The 13,271-nt window shown below is 41.0% G+C and overlaps 1 long non-coding RNA gene across 1 annotated transcript; it reads right to left on the bottom strand.

The window, feature by feature from the left end:
* Positions 1-6,769: 6,769 nt before the first annotated feature.
* LOC125629993 (uncharacterized) lies at positions 6,770-11,606 on the bottom strand. Its single transcript, XR_007354530.2, has 3 exons — positions 11,264-11,606; positions 7,443-7,555; positions 6,770-6,835 (listed from the first exon to the last, which is right to left on the bottom strand). It is a non-coding gene; the product is annotated as an uncharacterized LOC125629993 (long non-coding RNA).
* Positions 11,607-13,271: the final 1,665 nt, after the last annotated feature.

Here is a 13,271-nt window from a genome sequence, read left to right as displayed (position 1 = left end):
CTTAGCCATGTAACTGGGTAAAAGAACAAGCAGTTTAACCCAGTTATTGTCCATGCTGTCCATTGTTTTCATAGCACATGCTTTCCTTTACCTAGAGGCATATATTCTTATTGTAGTCCGGAAACGTGCAGTCTAAGGTAGGGTTAAAAGCTATCATGGAACTCCAACATGTTTTAATCACACCTTGTGAATGGTCTGATAACAAGGTGGGCTGACAAAAGGATTTTGTCCTCTTGTATACCTTCTTTCCCAGAGAAATATTCACCCCCTCTTCTTTTAATTAGTATTTTCAGTTGAAAATACTATAACATAAAGCTTAGCCTAAATTTTCTTCCTCATCATAGGATTACTCTAAGGTTTCTCTGCAGGAACTTAGGTCCCAGACTCAGGTTCCCTCACAGAGAAAAGCACATCCACCTTTCATGGGTGGACTTTACAAGCAAAAGAAAAGCTGACAGAGGCTATCTGAAGAACAGAAAGAAAAATAAAGTTATGACTGAGGCCAGGAGTAGATGAACAAATGAGCACCCCCATGAGTTATAAAATTTACATAAATACAGATGAGGTTGTTACACAAACAGTACTTAAGTATCATCTTCACTATGTTTTCACATCCTTGATTAAAAAATACCACCAACACAGACTGAAGCTGACATTTGTGTGTTAGAGAAGGTGATTGGGCTGGGGGTGAGGATAGGAAGTCTGATACCATTAACACCTAGAATAAAAGGACTGATAAATAAATCAAATCAAGAAGTCATGGAGATACAGTGGGGGTGACACTACTGGCTTCCTTAATGGAAACAAAACTGATTACTGTTTGTCTACTTTAAAATGCTGGGCAGTGATAAGAACAAAGGCCATTCTGTAGGGACAGAGTCCAATCACATTTCAAATCCAATCTTGAAATGCTGATTAGGCCCAAAAGGTCAATCTTTTTAGACATCAAAATGTACCTTCCTTAGAGGATGGCTTCTTTATATAGTGCAAGAAAAGCCCCAGATATTATTATTTTTATTTTATTGACCTCTCCCTTACGTTAGGCTTAACACCAATCAAATGTCTTCAAATGTACTACTTCAGATTTAGGACCTTATTCACCATAGTACTTAAAAAAAAAAAAACCATGGCTAACTTTAAGCAGAGGTCAAATTAGCAAAAAAAGCAGTGTTCTTGTCCAAGATCTGCCCTTGATAGTCATTACAATGAGACCTCACTTACAGTAGATTGCGCACAGATTTGCGATATCGCACCCCCCACGCACACTCCATTTCTTAAATGAGGAAAGGCCTTAATATTGACATCTTAAGTCATTATTGGACATGGAGTTTAGACCTCAACAAGATGAGTGGGACAGATCACAGCTATCAGATGTTTTGTTCCAGTCTCTGGAACTTCACATCATAGAGCTCTCTCCATCAGCCACATTAGGTTCACACTGAAGTTTTATTCAGTCATAAGAGCTAGAGATTTACCTTTTTAAAAAAATGAAAGCTCAGATTCTGGAGAACAGATAGTAGCTTTAGAGAAGTGCTGGTACAACATATGGGCATGTGCCATCTGTTTCCCGAGTCAATAGGTTTACTAGTTTACTTAAAGTTGATCACATGCTCAAGTGCTTTGCTGGACTAGGGCCTTACACCAATATAAACAAAAAGATAGTTAGTTCATTCGTATTTTAAAATCTGGATAGGCCCTTCAGAGGTGTCAGGATTAAAAAGTAACGGCCTATCCACTGGAGCAAGATTTCCTGTGCTGCCAATTCTAGTACAGTAACTCCTCACTTAAAGGTTTCAGAGTAACAGCCGTGTTAGTCTGTATTCGCAAAAAGAAAAGGAGTACTTGTGGCACCTTAGAGACTAACCAATTTGAGCATAAGCTTTCATGAGCTACAGCTTCATCCGATGAAGTGAGCTGTAGCTCATGAAAGCTTATGCTCAAATAAATTGGTTAGTCTCTAAGGTGCCACAAGTACTCCTTTTCCTTTCCTCACTTAAAGTCATCCCGGTTAACATTGTTTCGTTGTTACTTTGCTGATCAATTAAAGAACATGCTCATTTAAAGTCGTGTAATGCTCCCTTATAATGTTGTGTGGCAGCCTCCTGCCTTGTCCACTGCTTGCAGGAAGAGCAGCCCGTTGGAGCTAGCTGGTGGGGGCTTGGAACCAGGGTGGATGGGTAATACCCCTAAGTTCCCTGTGAGGCAGCCACCCAGCAGACTTCCAGTTGCTGTCCCTCCCCCCACTGCTATGTGCTGCTCCTGCCTTGGAGCTGCTCCTAGGAGCCTCCTGCTTGCTGTGTGTGTGGGTGGTGGAAAGAGGGGGTTAATGTCAGGGTGTCCCCCTCCTTCCTGCTCCTACCCCCTGCTTACCCCATCTCCATAGAGCAGGGGACACACAACAGGGCTCAGGACAGAGGGAGCTTGCTGATCTATTTTAAAAGGCAATGTACTTAGAGTGGAGTCAGCGTACTTAAAGGGGCAATGCACGTCTCTCTCTCTCTCTCTCACACACACAACCTCTGTGTGTGTCTGTCTGCCATGCTGTCTCCCCTCCCTCCATTTGTGCTGCCTTGTAGAGTGTGAGGCTACATTAACAATGTGTTAATCCTTGAGGGCTCAGCGGAGTGCTAGTTCATCAGCACCTCTACCAAGCTTCACAATCATCATTGCTGTGTACAGTATTACATTGTTCGTTTAAAACGTATACTCTGTGTGTGTGTGTGTGTGTGTATATATTATATATAGTCTTTTGTCTGGTAAAAAAAAATGTCCCTGGACCCTAACCTCCTCTATTTACATTAATTCTTAGGGGGAAATTGGATTCTCTTAACATTATTTCACTTAAGTCGGATTTTTCAGGAACACAACGGCAATGTTGAGCGAGGAGATACTGTACCATTTTTTTTCCAAACCAAAACTAAATATGCTTCACATACCTTTACCAGGTAAAAAAAAAAAAAAGTTCCTTTTCACCCTCTTACAGTATATGTAACTCTAAAACATCAACTTTTATTGGATAATATGAAGTGTAATTTACTGGACCACTAAAATAAATTAATTATGATGTGTATATACACACAATGTTGTGTTGTTTTTTTCTTAAAAGGGAATCAGTTCACTGTCTGAAATGCAAACATTAGATATTTCCACTTATAAAGTGCCAGCCTCCCCATCAACAATGCTCTGTATGTTCCCCCCACACCAAAAAAACAAAACCTGTAAACAATTGAAACAGCTTGAAATACGTATTATATAAAAACCTGGTTACATGCCAAAGATAAATCATCATCATCAGACAGTGACTGATTAAATCAGAAAGCATAACATTTCTAAAACATAATTGTTTTCAATTAATTTCTCCAAGTCAGGAGAAATCAGTTGAGGTGGTTTTCCAGTGGAAACAGTTCAGTACCCTAAAGATTGATTTTAATTAAGTGTTTTGCAATATTTTCTTTCCCAGAAAAAAAAATGAATAAAGCATACATATTTGAGTTTTAAATTTTTTGTGCATCTTTCTCCTGCAGCAGAAGAGTTTTTTCCTGACATTATTGGGGACAATGGTGCTGGAACTAGGCGTGTTGCCACACCTCCTGGCTTGAAGTAGTAATAACAAACACCAGACATATGGTTCCCATCATCAGCCCCCCACCACTATGAAAATTATTCCAGCTCCCCTTTTGGGGGCATTGAGATGGACACAGTCCTATCCACTGGGCCTGATTGTGAGAGGTTCTTAGCACCTGAAGCGCCCATTGACTCAATACTTCTGAAAAAGAAAAAAAAAATCAAACCCATACACACACACACACACAAAACCACACTCTGTATGTAATAAGGCCTATTCACAGCCATTCTCTTTGTCAGATAAGAGCTAGTTTAGTACTGAAGTGCCTGGGGTGAAACTGAGGACACTTACCCTAGAAAGTCCTTAGCTGACTGATTGTTGCTATATTCTATAACCCTGTCACAGACATCTTCTCCATAATAGAATCCATCTGTGACAAGAGAGCTCCTAAGAGAGTTATTGAAATAGTTTATTGCACCTTCCACTCTTAATTTTAAAAGCTGTTCAGGGCAGAGCGGAAACACCCAGATTCCTCTTATGTAAGATTTCACTGCAGCACAATTTCAAGGGCAGATCAAAAAGTTAGGCTATATATATATATATATTCATTTTCCCTTTTAACTCCTTGTAGCAGGCCACCAAAGCATGATGAAACGCAGGTTATGCTATTGCCTCCATGCAAAAAGTAAGAAAATAAAAACAAAGTTTACCTTCTTCTTTGGTAAATGTAGTGTATTCATATCCTCAGTCCAGTAGCAAATTCCAAAGCAACAGCAGTAGGGCTTTATGACATAGAGTGTAAGGGGTCATTCACCACCTCATGCACCATCTCATGGCCAGGCATGGTGAAGTAGCCTCCATCTTTGACACCCCATATCAACAGTTCATCCAAACCTGCAGCAGTTTGCTCTTTTTCATGACTCAGCTGTCCGGCCATAGCTACTTTATAGTCACCATCCTTGCGAGGTAGCTCAGAGACCAACAAACAAGAAGTCTAATGATTATGCCAGGCCTTCAGCCCCACCCTAGGCTATCTCAATAATCCTCACCAAGTTGCATCAAAAGAGCCCTTATATCCCTTTTCCTGGTGGCAGGCAAGGGAACCTAAGCCCTCCCTGTTCTAGTCCAGGGACCCTGTACTGTGCAGCTAAAATCTGCTAACTCAGATAAAAATGATGCTTCTCTGGGTTGCTCCCTACCTTCAACTCCCAGCCCTTTCCCAGAAAAACTCATTCTACTATTTTGTACTTAGACGTTTCAATTCTTTGAGCTGCTTTTTGCCAGTTTGCTGCTACAGGGTCCACAGCAGACTCCCTAGCCATCTCCTTCTGCTCTCACCACAGCTGTTGATGGTCTGCCAATTAGCCACAGCTGAGGCGGTAGCTACTGTCTCTTAATCTCTTAGTGGTTGTGGCAGGATGGGGTTTTAACACTTTATCACACAGCCACTATACCAGAATGAAGGGGCACTTTCAGAGTGATCTTAATGTAATGTTTTGCACTGAAAATTGACTGTAAATATGCCAAAGTGACTATTAAAAAGGCATCATGATGAAGCTCAACTTTTGTCTTACCTTGATTTCTTTAGCAAATGTGTCTTCAGTTTATAAATCAACATTTCCCCCTAATTGTCAGCCATGCAAATACATTGTGGGACATGAATGCCAAGCTAGGTTTGTTTCTACTTACAATCGTCATCAACAACAGTTTATCTACAAGCTACATTTTGTCATGAATCAGAGGGATAGCCATGTTAATCTGGATCTGTAAAAACGGCAAAGAGTCCTGTGGCACCTTATAGACTAACAGACTTATTGGAGCATAAGCTTTTGTGGGTGAATACCCACTTCATCGGATGCATGTAGTGGAAATTTCCAGAGGCAGGTATAAATATGCAAGCAAGAACCAGGCTAGGGATAACGAGGTTAGTTCAAGTTACACCTGTGAAATACCAGTTAATTTTCACCAAGAATACTTAGTATCAAAAGAATGCTTTTAATCTTCAAAGAGCTTTATCAACATTCATATTCACTACACATCTGTGAGATAGGTAATAAGCATTAACAACACCCCATATAATGAAGGAGGAAACTGGGTCAATAAGCTTAGTGACTTACCAGAAGTCATGCAAAAAGACAGTGTTAGAGTTTGAAGTAGAACCCAGGTAGTCTGAAGCGCAGGGCCCTCTAACCACTAGGCAGGGTTGCCTTATGTTACCTAAGGGTAGGTCTACAGACCATGAATGAAGATGTGATTGCAGTACAGGTAGGTACACCTGTGCTATCTTTAATTTAGTGAGCACAGGTAACAGTAGTAAGGAAGATGTGGCAGTATGGGCTTCGGCACAGGCTAGCTGTCCCAGTAGAAACATACCAGGGACCCTGGGTACATACCCTGGATTGCTAGAGCCTGCTGAAGTCCATCTTACCACACCTTCATTTGTGGTATAGATGTACTCTAAGTCAAGAAATTTCAAACGTGAATTAATTAAGACATGCAAGTTACAGTTAGAAACAAAGAATCAAAATATATGTTCCCTGCATATACATGCAGGTCATCCTCCCTATCTTAAATTCCTCTCCCATGTTCCATTCAGGGGGTGTGTTTGCTAGACAAATCTCCAGTGACACTTGATATGGAAAGACATTCAATTACGGCAGAACTTGCATCTCTAGTGCAGCTTTGTTGGCTATTTCGGGCTGAACAGTGTTTGTGAGAATAAAGCCCATAATGGAGACTGAGGCAATTAATTCCATCATGCATTAAAGCTTTATTTTAGGCTGGTTGTAAAAAAGTGGAGGGCTAACAAGGTGAGATTTACAGTTGTGGTCATTCAAGTGTCAACATTTGACACCAGTTACTGTGCAGCGGTATCTGAGATTACCAGTTTCCCTCTGTACTTAGAATAGGAGGTAGCTGTAGTAACAGTGTGATTAGCTTTTTAACATCTTGTAATGTAAGTGTCATATGACAAATGGCAGTGATAAAAATATGTAGGAGCCTGTGATTATAAAGAGCTGAAGGGACACCTGCCCTGCCCTATCAGCAACATGTTAAACCATGTTATGTGTCACTAGGTTTAATTCCCCAGTAAGACACACCAAGAGATACAGCCAGAAAAAACACAACATAAGGAAAAGTATGAAACCTCCTTCCTCTCAAACACATACCTTTATCAACCTGTTTATTCATCTTTTATTTCTTCTCCTTCTTTCTGCATCCCAGCTCTCTTCTCTTCTCTTCCTCCTTCTTTTATCTTGTGGGGACCATCTGTTTGTAAATAGCCAACATTATTTCAAGCTGCATTAAGAGGGCCAGATTCTGAAGTGGTGTAAGGCAGCTTAGCTCAGTTTGACCGAGCTTTGTCAATTTGCTCAAATTAGAGATCTGGCACAGAATCTTTATTTGAAGGCTTACGAGCTAGTACTCTGCCTCTACTTCTTGAAAGAATTGTGGGAAAGTATTTTACCAGCTAACTTTTATAGCACATTAGAGCTGAAACATGACAAGGTATAGCTGCTATAGTTTTTTAAAAAGTCTAGTAGCATTATACTAAAGTATTTAAACATTAAATGTAGTGCTGCTGCATGCAACTGTAAAAGTGAAACTGTACTGTATAGACACGGCTGCTCAGCACGATGAATCCACTTGGAGAACAGTTTTACTTATTCAGATTCCTCCCCCCTTCTTTAAAATGTATTCATTTAAGATAAACCACATGACTAAAACTGAAAAAAAAATGCAGATGGTCTAGGCCCCAATGAGGGGTCAGATAGTCCTCTCGCATATGAAAAGTGATGGAAAGTAATTTTTAAATGGAAAAATCCTGATAGAATCCATCCTGGAAACCACCTCCTGTAATAACCAGCTCATTTACCTTCTCTGGAGACAGGTGTGCCACTGGGCCTCAGTTTCCCCTGTGGTCCAAAGTCTGCCTCTTCTGGTGGGATGGTGTGTGATTTGAGTTAGCCTTCTAGCTAATTTAGGAAGCTAGAAGAAAAAAAAATCAACAGAGTCTAAAATAAACACTGGCTTTGGCCAACTGTTCTTCATCCTCTCCAGGGAACAGTTCTTTCCCAAGAGTCCATCTGAACTTCAGCCATAATAGCAGGCCTCCTAAGAATTCTTCTTCCTCTGACTGTAGAGTCCAAACTAGACAGTACCTGCGTGACCCTCTGACCACGCCAGTTCCACAGTCTCCAGCTCTCACCCGACTACAGTGAGGAGTGGATACTCTTTGGAGTAATCCACCACTGTCTTACACACACACACACCCTCTTCTGGTTCTTATTTATAGAGATACTTATAGCTTCTGTCCTTTCTCAGATTTCTTCCTTCAGAAGAAAATAAAGCTGTATCCATTCTCAGCCACAAGTTTCTCCTAGCATTTTCCCGGACTTTCTCAGACAAAGCTCCACTTACAGCTTTCTGTGCTTCTTGCTGACTAGTAGAAGCTCTTTTATTTCCCTGGCCTTTTTTACAGCGTGCATTGCTGCCGAGTCTACAATTCCCAGGGTCCTTCTAGGAACTACACCTTATCTTGGTCGATGCTGGACTGGGTCATGTGTGGATGGTAGGTTTCCTTAAAGGTACTATGCTCCCTCCATTATAGACACCAACATCCTGACAGACGGTGCAGTTTCTCCCAGTGGAAAAGCTGAACCCAGTCTGGGCGGGGTTGGGGGGTGAATACACTGAAAAGTTAATACTGCTAAGGACAGTATTATTTTTTCTGGATAACTTCAGTGTGTCCATGAGTCAACAGCGTGCCCTTGTTGCCAAGAAGGCTAACGGCATTTTGGGCTGTATAAGTAGGTCCATTGCCAGCAGATCAAGGGATGTGATCATTCCCCTCTATTCGGCACTGGTGAGGCCTCATCTGGGGTACTGTGTCCAGTTTTGGGCCCCACACTACAAGAAGGATGTGGAAAAACTGGAAATAGTCCACTAAAGGGCAACAAAATGATCAGGGGGCTGGAGCACATGACTTATGAGGAGAGGGTGAGGGAACTGGCATTGTTTAGTCTGCAGAAGAGAAGAGTGAGGGGGATTTGATAGCTGCTTTCAACTACCTAAAAGGGGGTTTCAAGGAGGATGGATCTAGACTGTTCTAAGTGATACCAGATGACAGAACGAGGAGTAATGGTCTCAAGTTGCAGTGGGGGAGGTCTAGGTTGGATATTAGGAAAAAACTTTTTCACTAGGAGGGTGGTGAAGCACTGGAATGGGTTACCTAGGGAGTTGGTGGAATCTCCTTCCTCAGAGGTTTTTAAGGTCAGGCTTGACAAAGCCCTGGATGGGATGATTTAGTTGGGGATTGGTCCTGCTTTGAGCAGGGGGTTGGACGAGATGACCTCCTGATGTCCCTTCCAACCCTGATAGTCTATGATTCCATGAGGAAGGACAATAGGCATCTTCTGTTCCCACCTGTGGGCCAGTCATTCCTCACACTGGTACTGCTTCTGCTAATGTGGACTTCAGAGATCACTGAGAGTCTTCCACTCAGTCCCTCATGGTGCACTGGTGTAGTAATAGTGCTGGAGAAGCTTCTGGGCTGCGCCCTTTTGAGTGAGGAGTAAGGAAGATCCACACATGGATGTAGAGGGCACAACTGACTTCTAATTCTATGAATATCTCGTTTTCCTGTCCTTGGGTTGTGTTTTTTCTGCTTGTATTTCCTCCTACAGTGTCTTACATAGAGCCTGATTGTTACCCTGTTACAGTACCGAACACCCAATGCCAGATGTATAGATATATCTCATCTTAGAAGTGACCTTTCTGGTTATTTTTTCAATGTCTTTGCTTCATTGTTTTGGGATATGTGTCTGCTATTGCAAGCATCAGCTTTCTGAGAGTTATGCTTGGAAAGTTTAATAAATGAGATCCCTTTTCTAGTGGGGGTGGGGGGGGGGTGTCCCACTGCTTGATTATACCCTGGTATAAAAGTTTCTGAAAATGTGCTGTGAGAACAAAATTTACTTACATTCTGAAAGATGGTTGTGTTTCCTTATTACTCTAAAAGTGTCACTGGAGTTCTTACAGGCTCAACCCAGGCTTTTCATCAAGAATCTCTTCCAGAGCTGGGAAGGAAAAAATCCTTTTCCTCCCAAGGTTATGGACAAAAAGAGGGCTATTCTGTGGCTACTAGCCCAGCCTCATGGATGGAATAGCCTCCATACTGCATGTTCTCTAACAATCCATCGTCTGTCTGTGGGTGGTGGTTTGAAGAATGGGTGTATGTAACTATGCCCCTCTCACAGCCCACTCTTGCCCCGCCTGAAATTTCCACTGTGTGTGGAGATGCAATGATATGGAATCCACTCCTACATGAGGGCATGACCCAAAGTCAATTAGAGTTAATGAAAATATTCCCAATGACTTTAGTGGGTATTGCGTTAGGCCTTAAATGCATCTCTTGACCAGATTCCAGAAATCCTAAATACCCTTTTGCAGAAGAACTGCACTGGTTTTGCCAAAGGAAGATATGGAGACAAGATATGTCCCATAATGAAAAACAAAATTTGAATAGCTCCTTTTTCTTTCTTTCTTTTTATGAGGGTCATGGCTAATTTTAAAACTTAATAAATGTCAAGTGCTTTCTGATGCTTACTTTGTGAAACACTGAACTCCTAAATTATACATTACTTTATTTCGTATCTATTTACATGGTAATTGGCATTGTATAATGCATGAAATATCATTTCACTGAACTCAAATCTAATTTTCGGTATTGCCCTGACATATATTTTATTATTAAAGCAATTTTAAATTGCCCTTTGTGTATTTATTCAATAGCTATTTTCACAGAGGTAACCTGCAATGTTGGTTTTGTGGCATTAGTGGTCTGTCTGAATTTTTTCTGCCTAACATTATTTTTCCTCAAGGTGGCACTTAATCTAGCATCAAAAACAGCTAGGGACCAGAATTTAAACACTGAGAACACAGACTGTTGCTGCCCCCATACTTTCCCCTTTTACTTCAAAACAGAATTTAAAAGAGAAATATAATATCCTAATCTGAGAAAAGAACCACACAGCCTCAGAACATTAGATTCAGGGCAGGGGCGGGGGGCAATTACTGTTCAATTTTTGCAATCGGTGTGAGCCTTTGTGTAGGCTGCGCTAGAGGCTGGATCAAATACATTGCAGAGCCCAGAGACAATTTTCTTCTCAGGTATTTAGAATGGATGAGTTGGGGGAAAAATATTTTCACAACAGATAGTTCCCTAGAGGTATTTTTTCAACACCAGGCTTTTTTTTTTTAACAGGCAGATTTTCAATCTCATGGTAACAGGTCATATGACACAATTTTAAAGCTAGATTCCAAACCCTGAATTTATCAGCTGTTATCATTTTAACTGGCCTTTCTTTTCCAGGATGTTGCTGAAGACTTGCACAGTAACAACGCTTAGCAAGACTCAGGCCATAATAGTAAATAAAATATTTATCTATTATGACTCATCACCACTATTGACAGTTGAGCCTGATTGCACACTGAAAATGATGTGTTGTGTTTTGGTGAATTACTTATAATCCAAACATTCAGTGTAATGTACTTGGCTCATTGCTGCACATGAGGGGATAGGTTGCTTTTTCACGCATTAGATTGGTCCACGCAAAGGAATGTGTAATTTCATGAAAAGTTAAACCCCTTTCAGTCTCAGTGACACACCCTGTGTTTGATTTATGTTAATCTTACCTTCCTGCTTTTGTGTCATCCCGGTCAGTCTCTTTCCCCTCACAGAAAAAAATCTCTTGCTACTTCCCTTCCTCCATGGCTCTTTAGGTGAAGCTTGCATCAGATGAGAGGCATTAAAAAAAAAAAGTCAAGGACTCTACGGTGTTTGCACGCTACTTTTAAATTATTCCAATTTCTATACAATCAATAAACTTAGTATGTCCTTTCGGTCATAAAGTATTTCCAGGAAAATGATCTTAATATCAGTTTGTTTTCTCAACAGTGCTGCCTCTCTCTTTGATTATAGTTACGAGAATATCCCCCCAATGTTAGCTAGGTAGATGTTTGGTCCCACCAGCAGGATAAAGAATCCTTAGGACTCTGAGGTCTGAGGGGAGTGGGGTGGCTGCACATAAGCATTCTCCCCATTCTCTTTAGAATACACACAGAGATGGGTGGGAACAGACGCAGGGAAGGAGGAGAGATTCCTCCCCTTCTCTGTGCTGACTGGCTGGGCTATTTGTTTGTGTGGGAAGGGGGGGAAGTGGAGCTGATTGTCTCTCATCCTCCTTTCTATCCTCTATGTGAAGCTCTCAAGGCATGAAGCAGCCATGCTGCTGTGGTTGCTATCCCACCCTCCCTGCCTTTTGACAGAGGCGTTGTTTGAACTATGTTTTAATGGATGGATTGCCAGATGTTGGAATCAGGAAGCAATTTTTCTCTCAGAGTAGGGTTGCTAAGATATCTGGTGATTTTTTTTCTACCTCCCTGCAGTATCTGGATGCCTAGCTATAGGGCAATAAGAAGGACTGGATTTAAAAGCTGTACATTTATAAGTGAGTTTGTAATTTTGACATAAATCGTGGACAGTGTCCAGTGTGGACACTGGACCCAGATCACTGAGGTAAACCTGCAACCTGGGTGATAGCTTCTGGACCCTATAAGCTTGGAAGAAAAAGGGGAGATATTAAGTCTTTATAAACTGAGGTTCCCCTTATGTGTACCCTCATTCCCCCTTACTCGTGATTGCAAGAGGAGTCGGCAGTGTCCTGAATCCTATGACAGGCTAAAGAGGGCTAACCCTGAGTATTGGTTGTTTGGCATGAAGGCCATTTAACAATGCTTGGTATTTCTTGGGGGAGGGGGAGACGGCAGTGACGAGCTGTCCCCACATTCATTAAAATTAAAATATTGCAGCCTTTCATTTCAAAATCCATCCCTCTGTTTCACTTTCCTATGTGCATATTTGTTTAAATAGGAAGACAAATGAACAAATTTCCCTGTCCCTCACCCCTGTGATTTACAAGCTCACATGCCTTTGGAATGTGACTTTTGTTACAGACTGAGGAGAGATTTTTATTTATTTAATTATTTATCTTTTGGTGGGAGCTCCCTTCCTTATTCAAATGTTGGCAACACATCACTCATCTTTATACTGTGTCATCATTATTTAACTGCAACCAGATACTTTTTAAGAAGAACCCTTTAACAGGGCTCACTTGCTAAACTGTTGAACCTTTTGTACTTGTTGATTTCTCTGTCATTTCATTCAACCAGTCAGATTAAACATAATTTCCGGTTTAATTTAATTAAATGTCTGGTGGGTATTTCTCATATGCAGAAGAAGTCTGGGTTGACTGAGCCCATTCTTTCCTTCCCAAGTCATTGGTTGGCTGCAATCCAGAACTAAATATAAAGATTCCTTCAAAAATCAAATTTACTCAGTAATAAGACTGGCCATGCAATATTTGTTGATGGTTAGCACAAAGTAAGCTTCTGAAGTGCTAGAGTTTGTTTCTTTTTCAGACAGTGGGAAAGCCCTGTCCCGCATAATAAATTATTCATAAAGCGCTCTTTCCCCTGCTGTTAAAAAATAAATAAAACACAGCAGCAGGCCTCCAAACTAATTAGTAATAGACTATTTCCCAAATTCACTACTTTGCTGTATAGGCTCTTTTTTATTATTTTTTTGGAGTGGGACAGGAGAGAAAAATGAGTTGGGAGGTGGGGTCTTATTGTTTCATGTTTG

This window comes from Caretta caretta, chromosome 1 (assembly GCF_965140235.1).
Source record: "Caretta caretta isolate rCarCar2 chromosome 1, rCarCar1.hap1, whole genome shotgun sequence".
Taxonomy (NCBI): domain Eukaryota; kingdom Metazoa; phylum Chordata; order Testudines; family Cheloniidae; genus Caretta; species Caretta caretta.
This window is presented reverse-complemented; position numbering and strand designations above follow the sequence as displayed.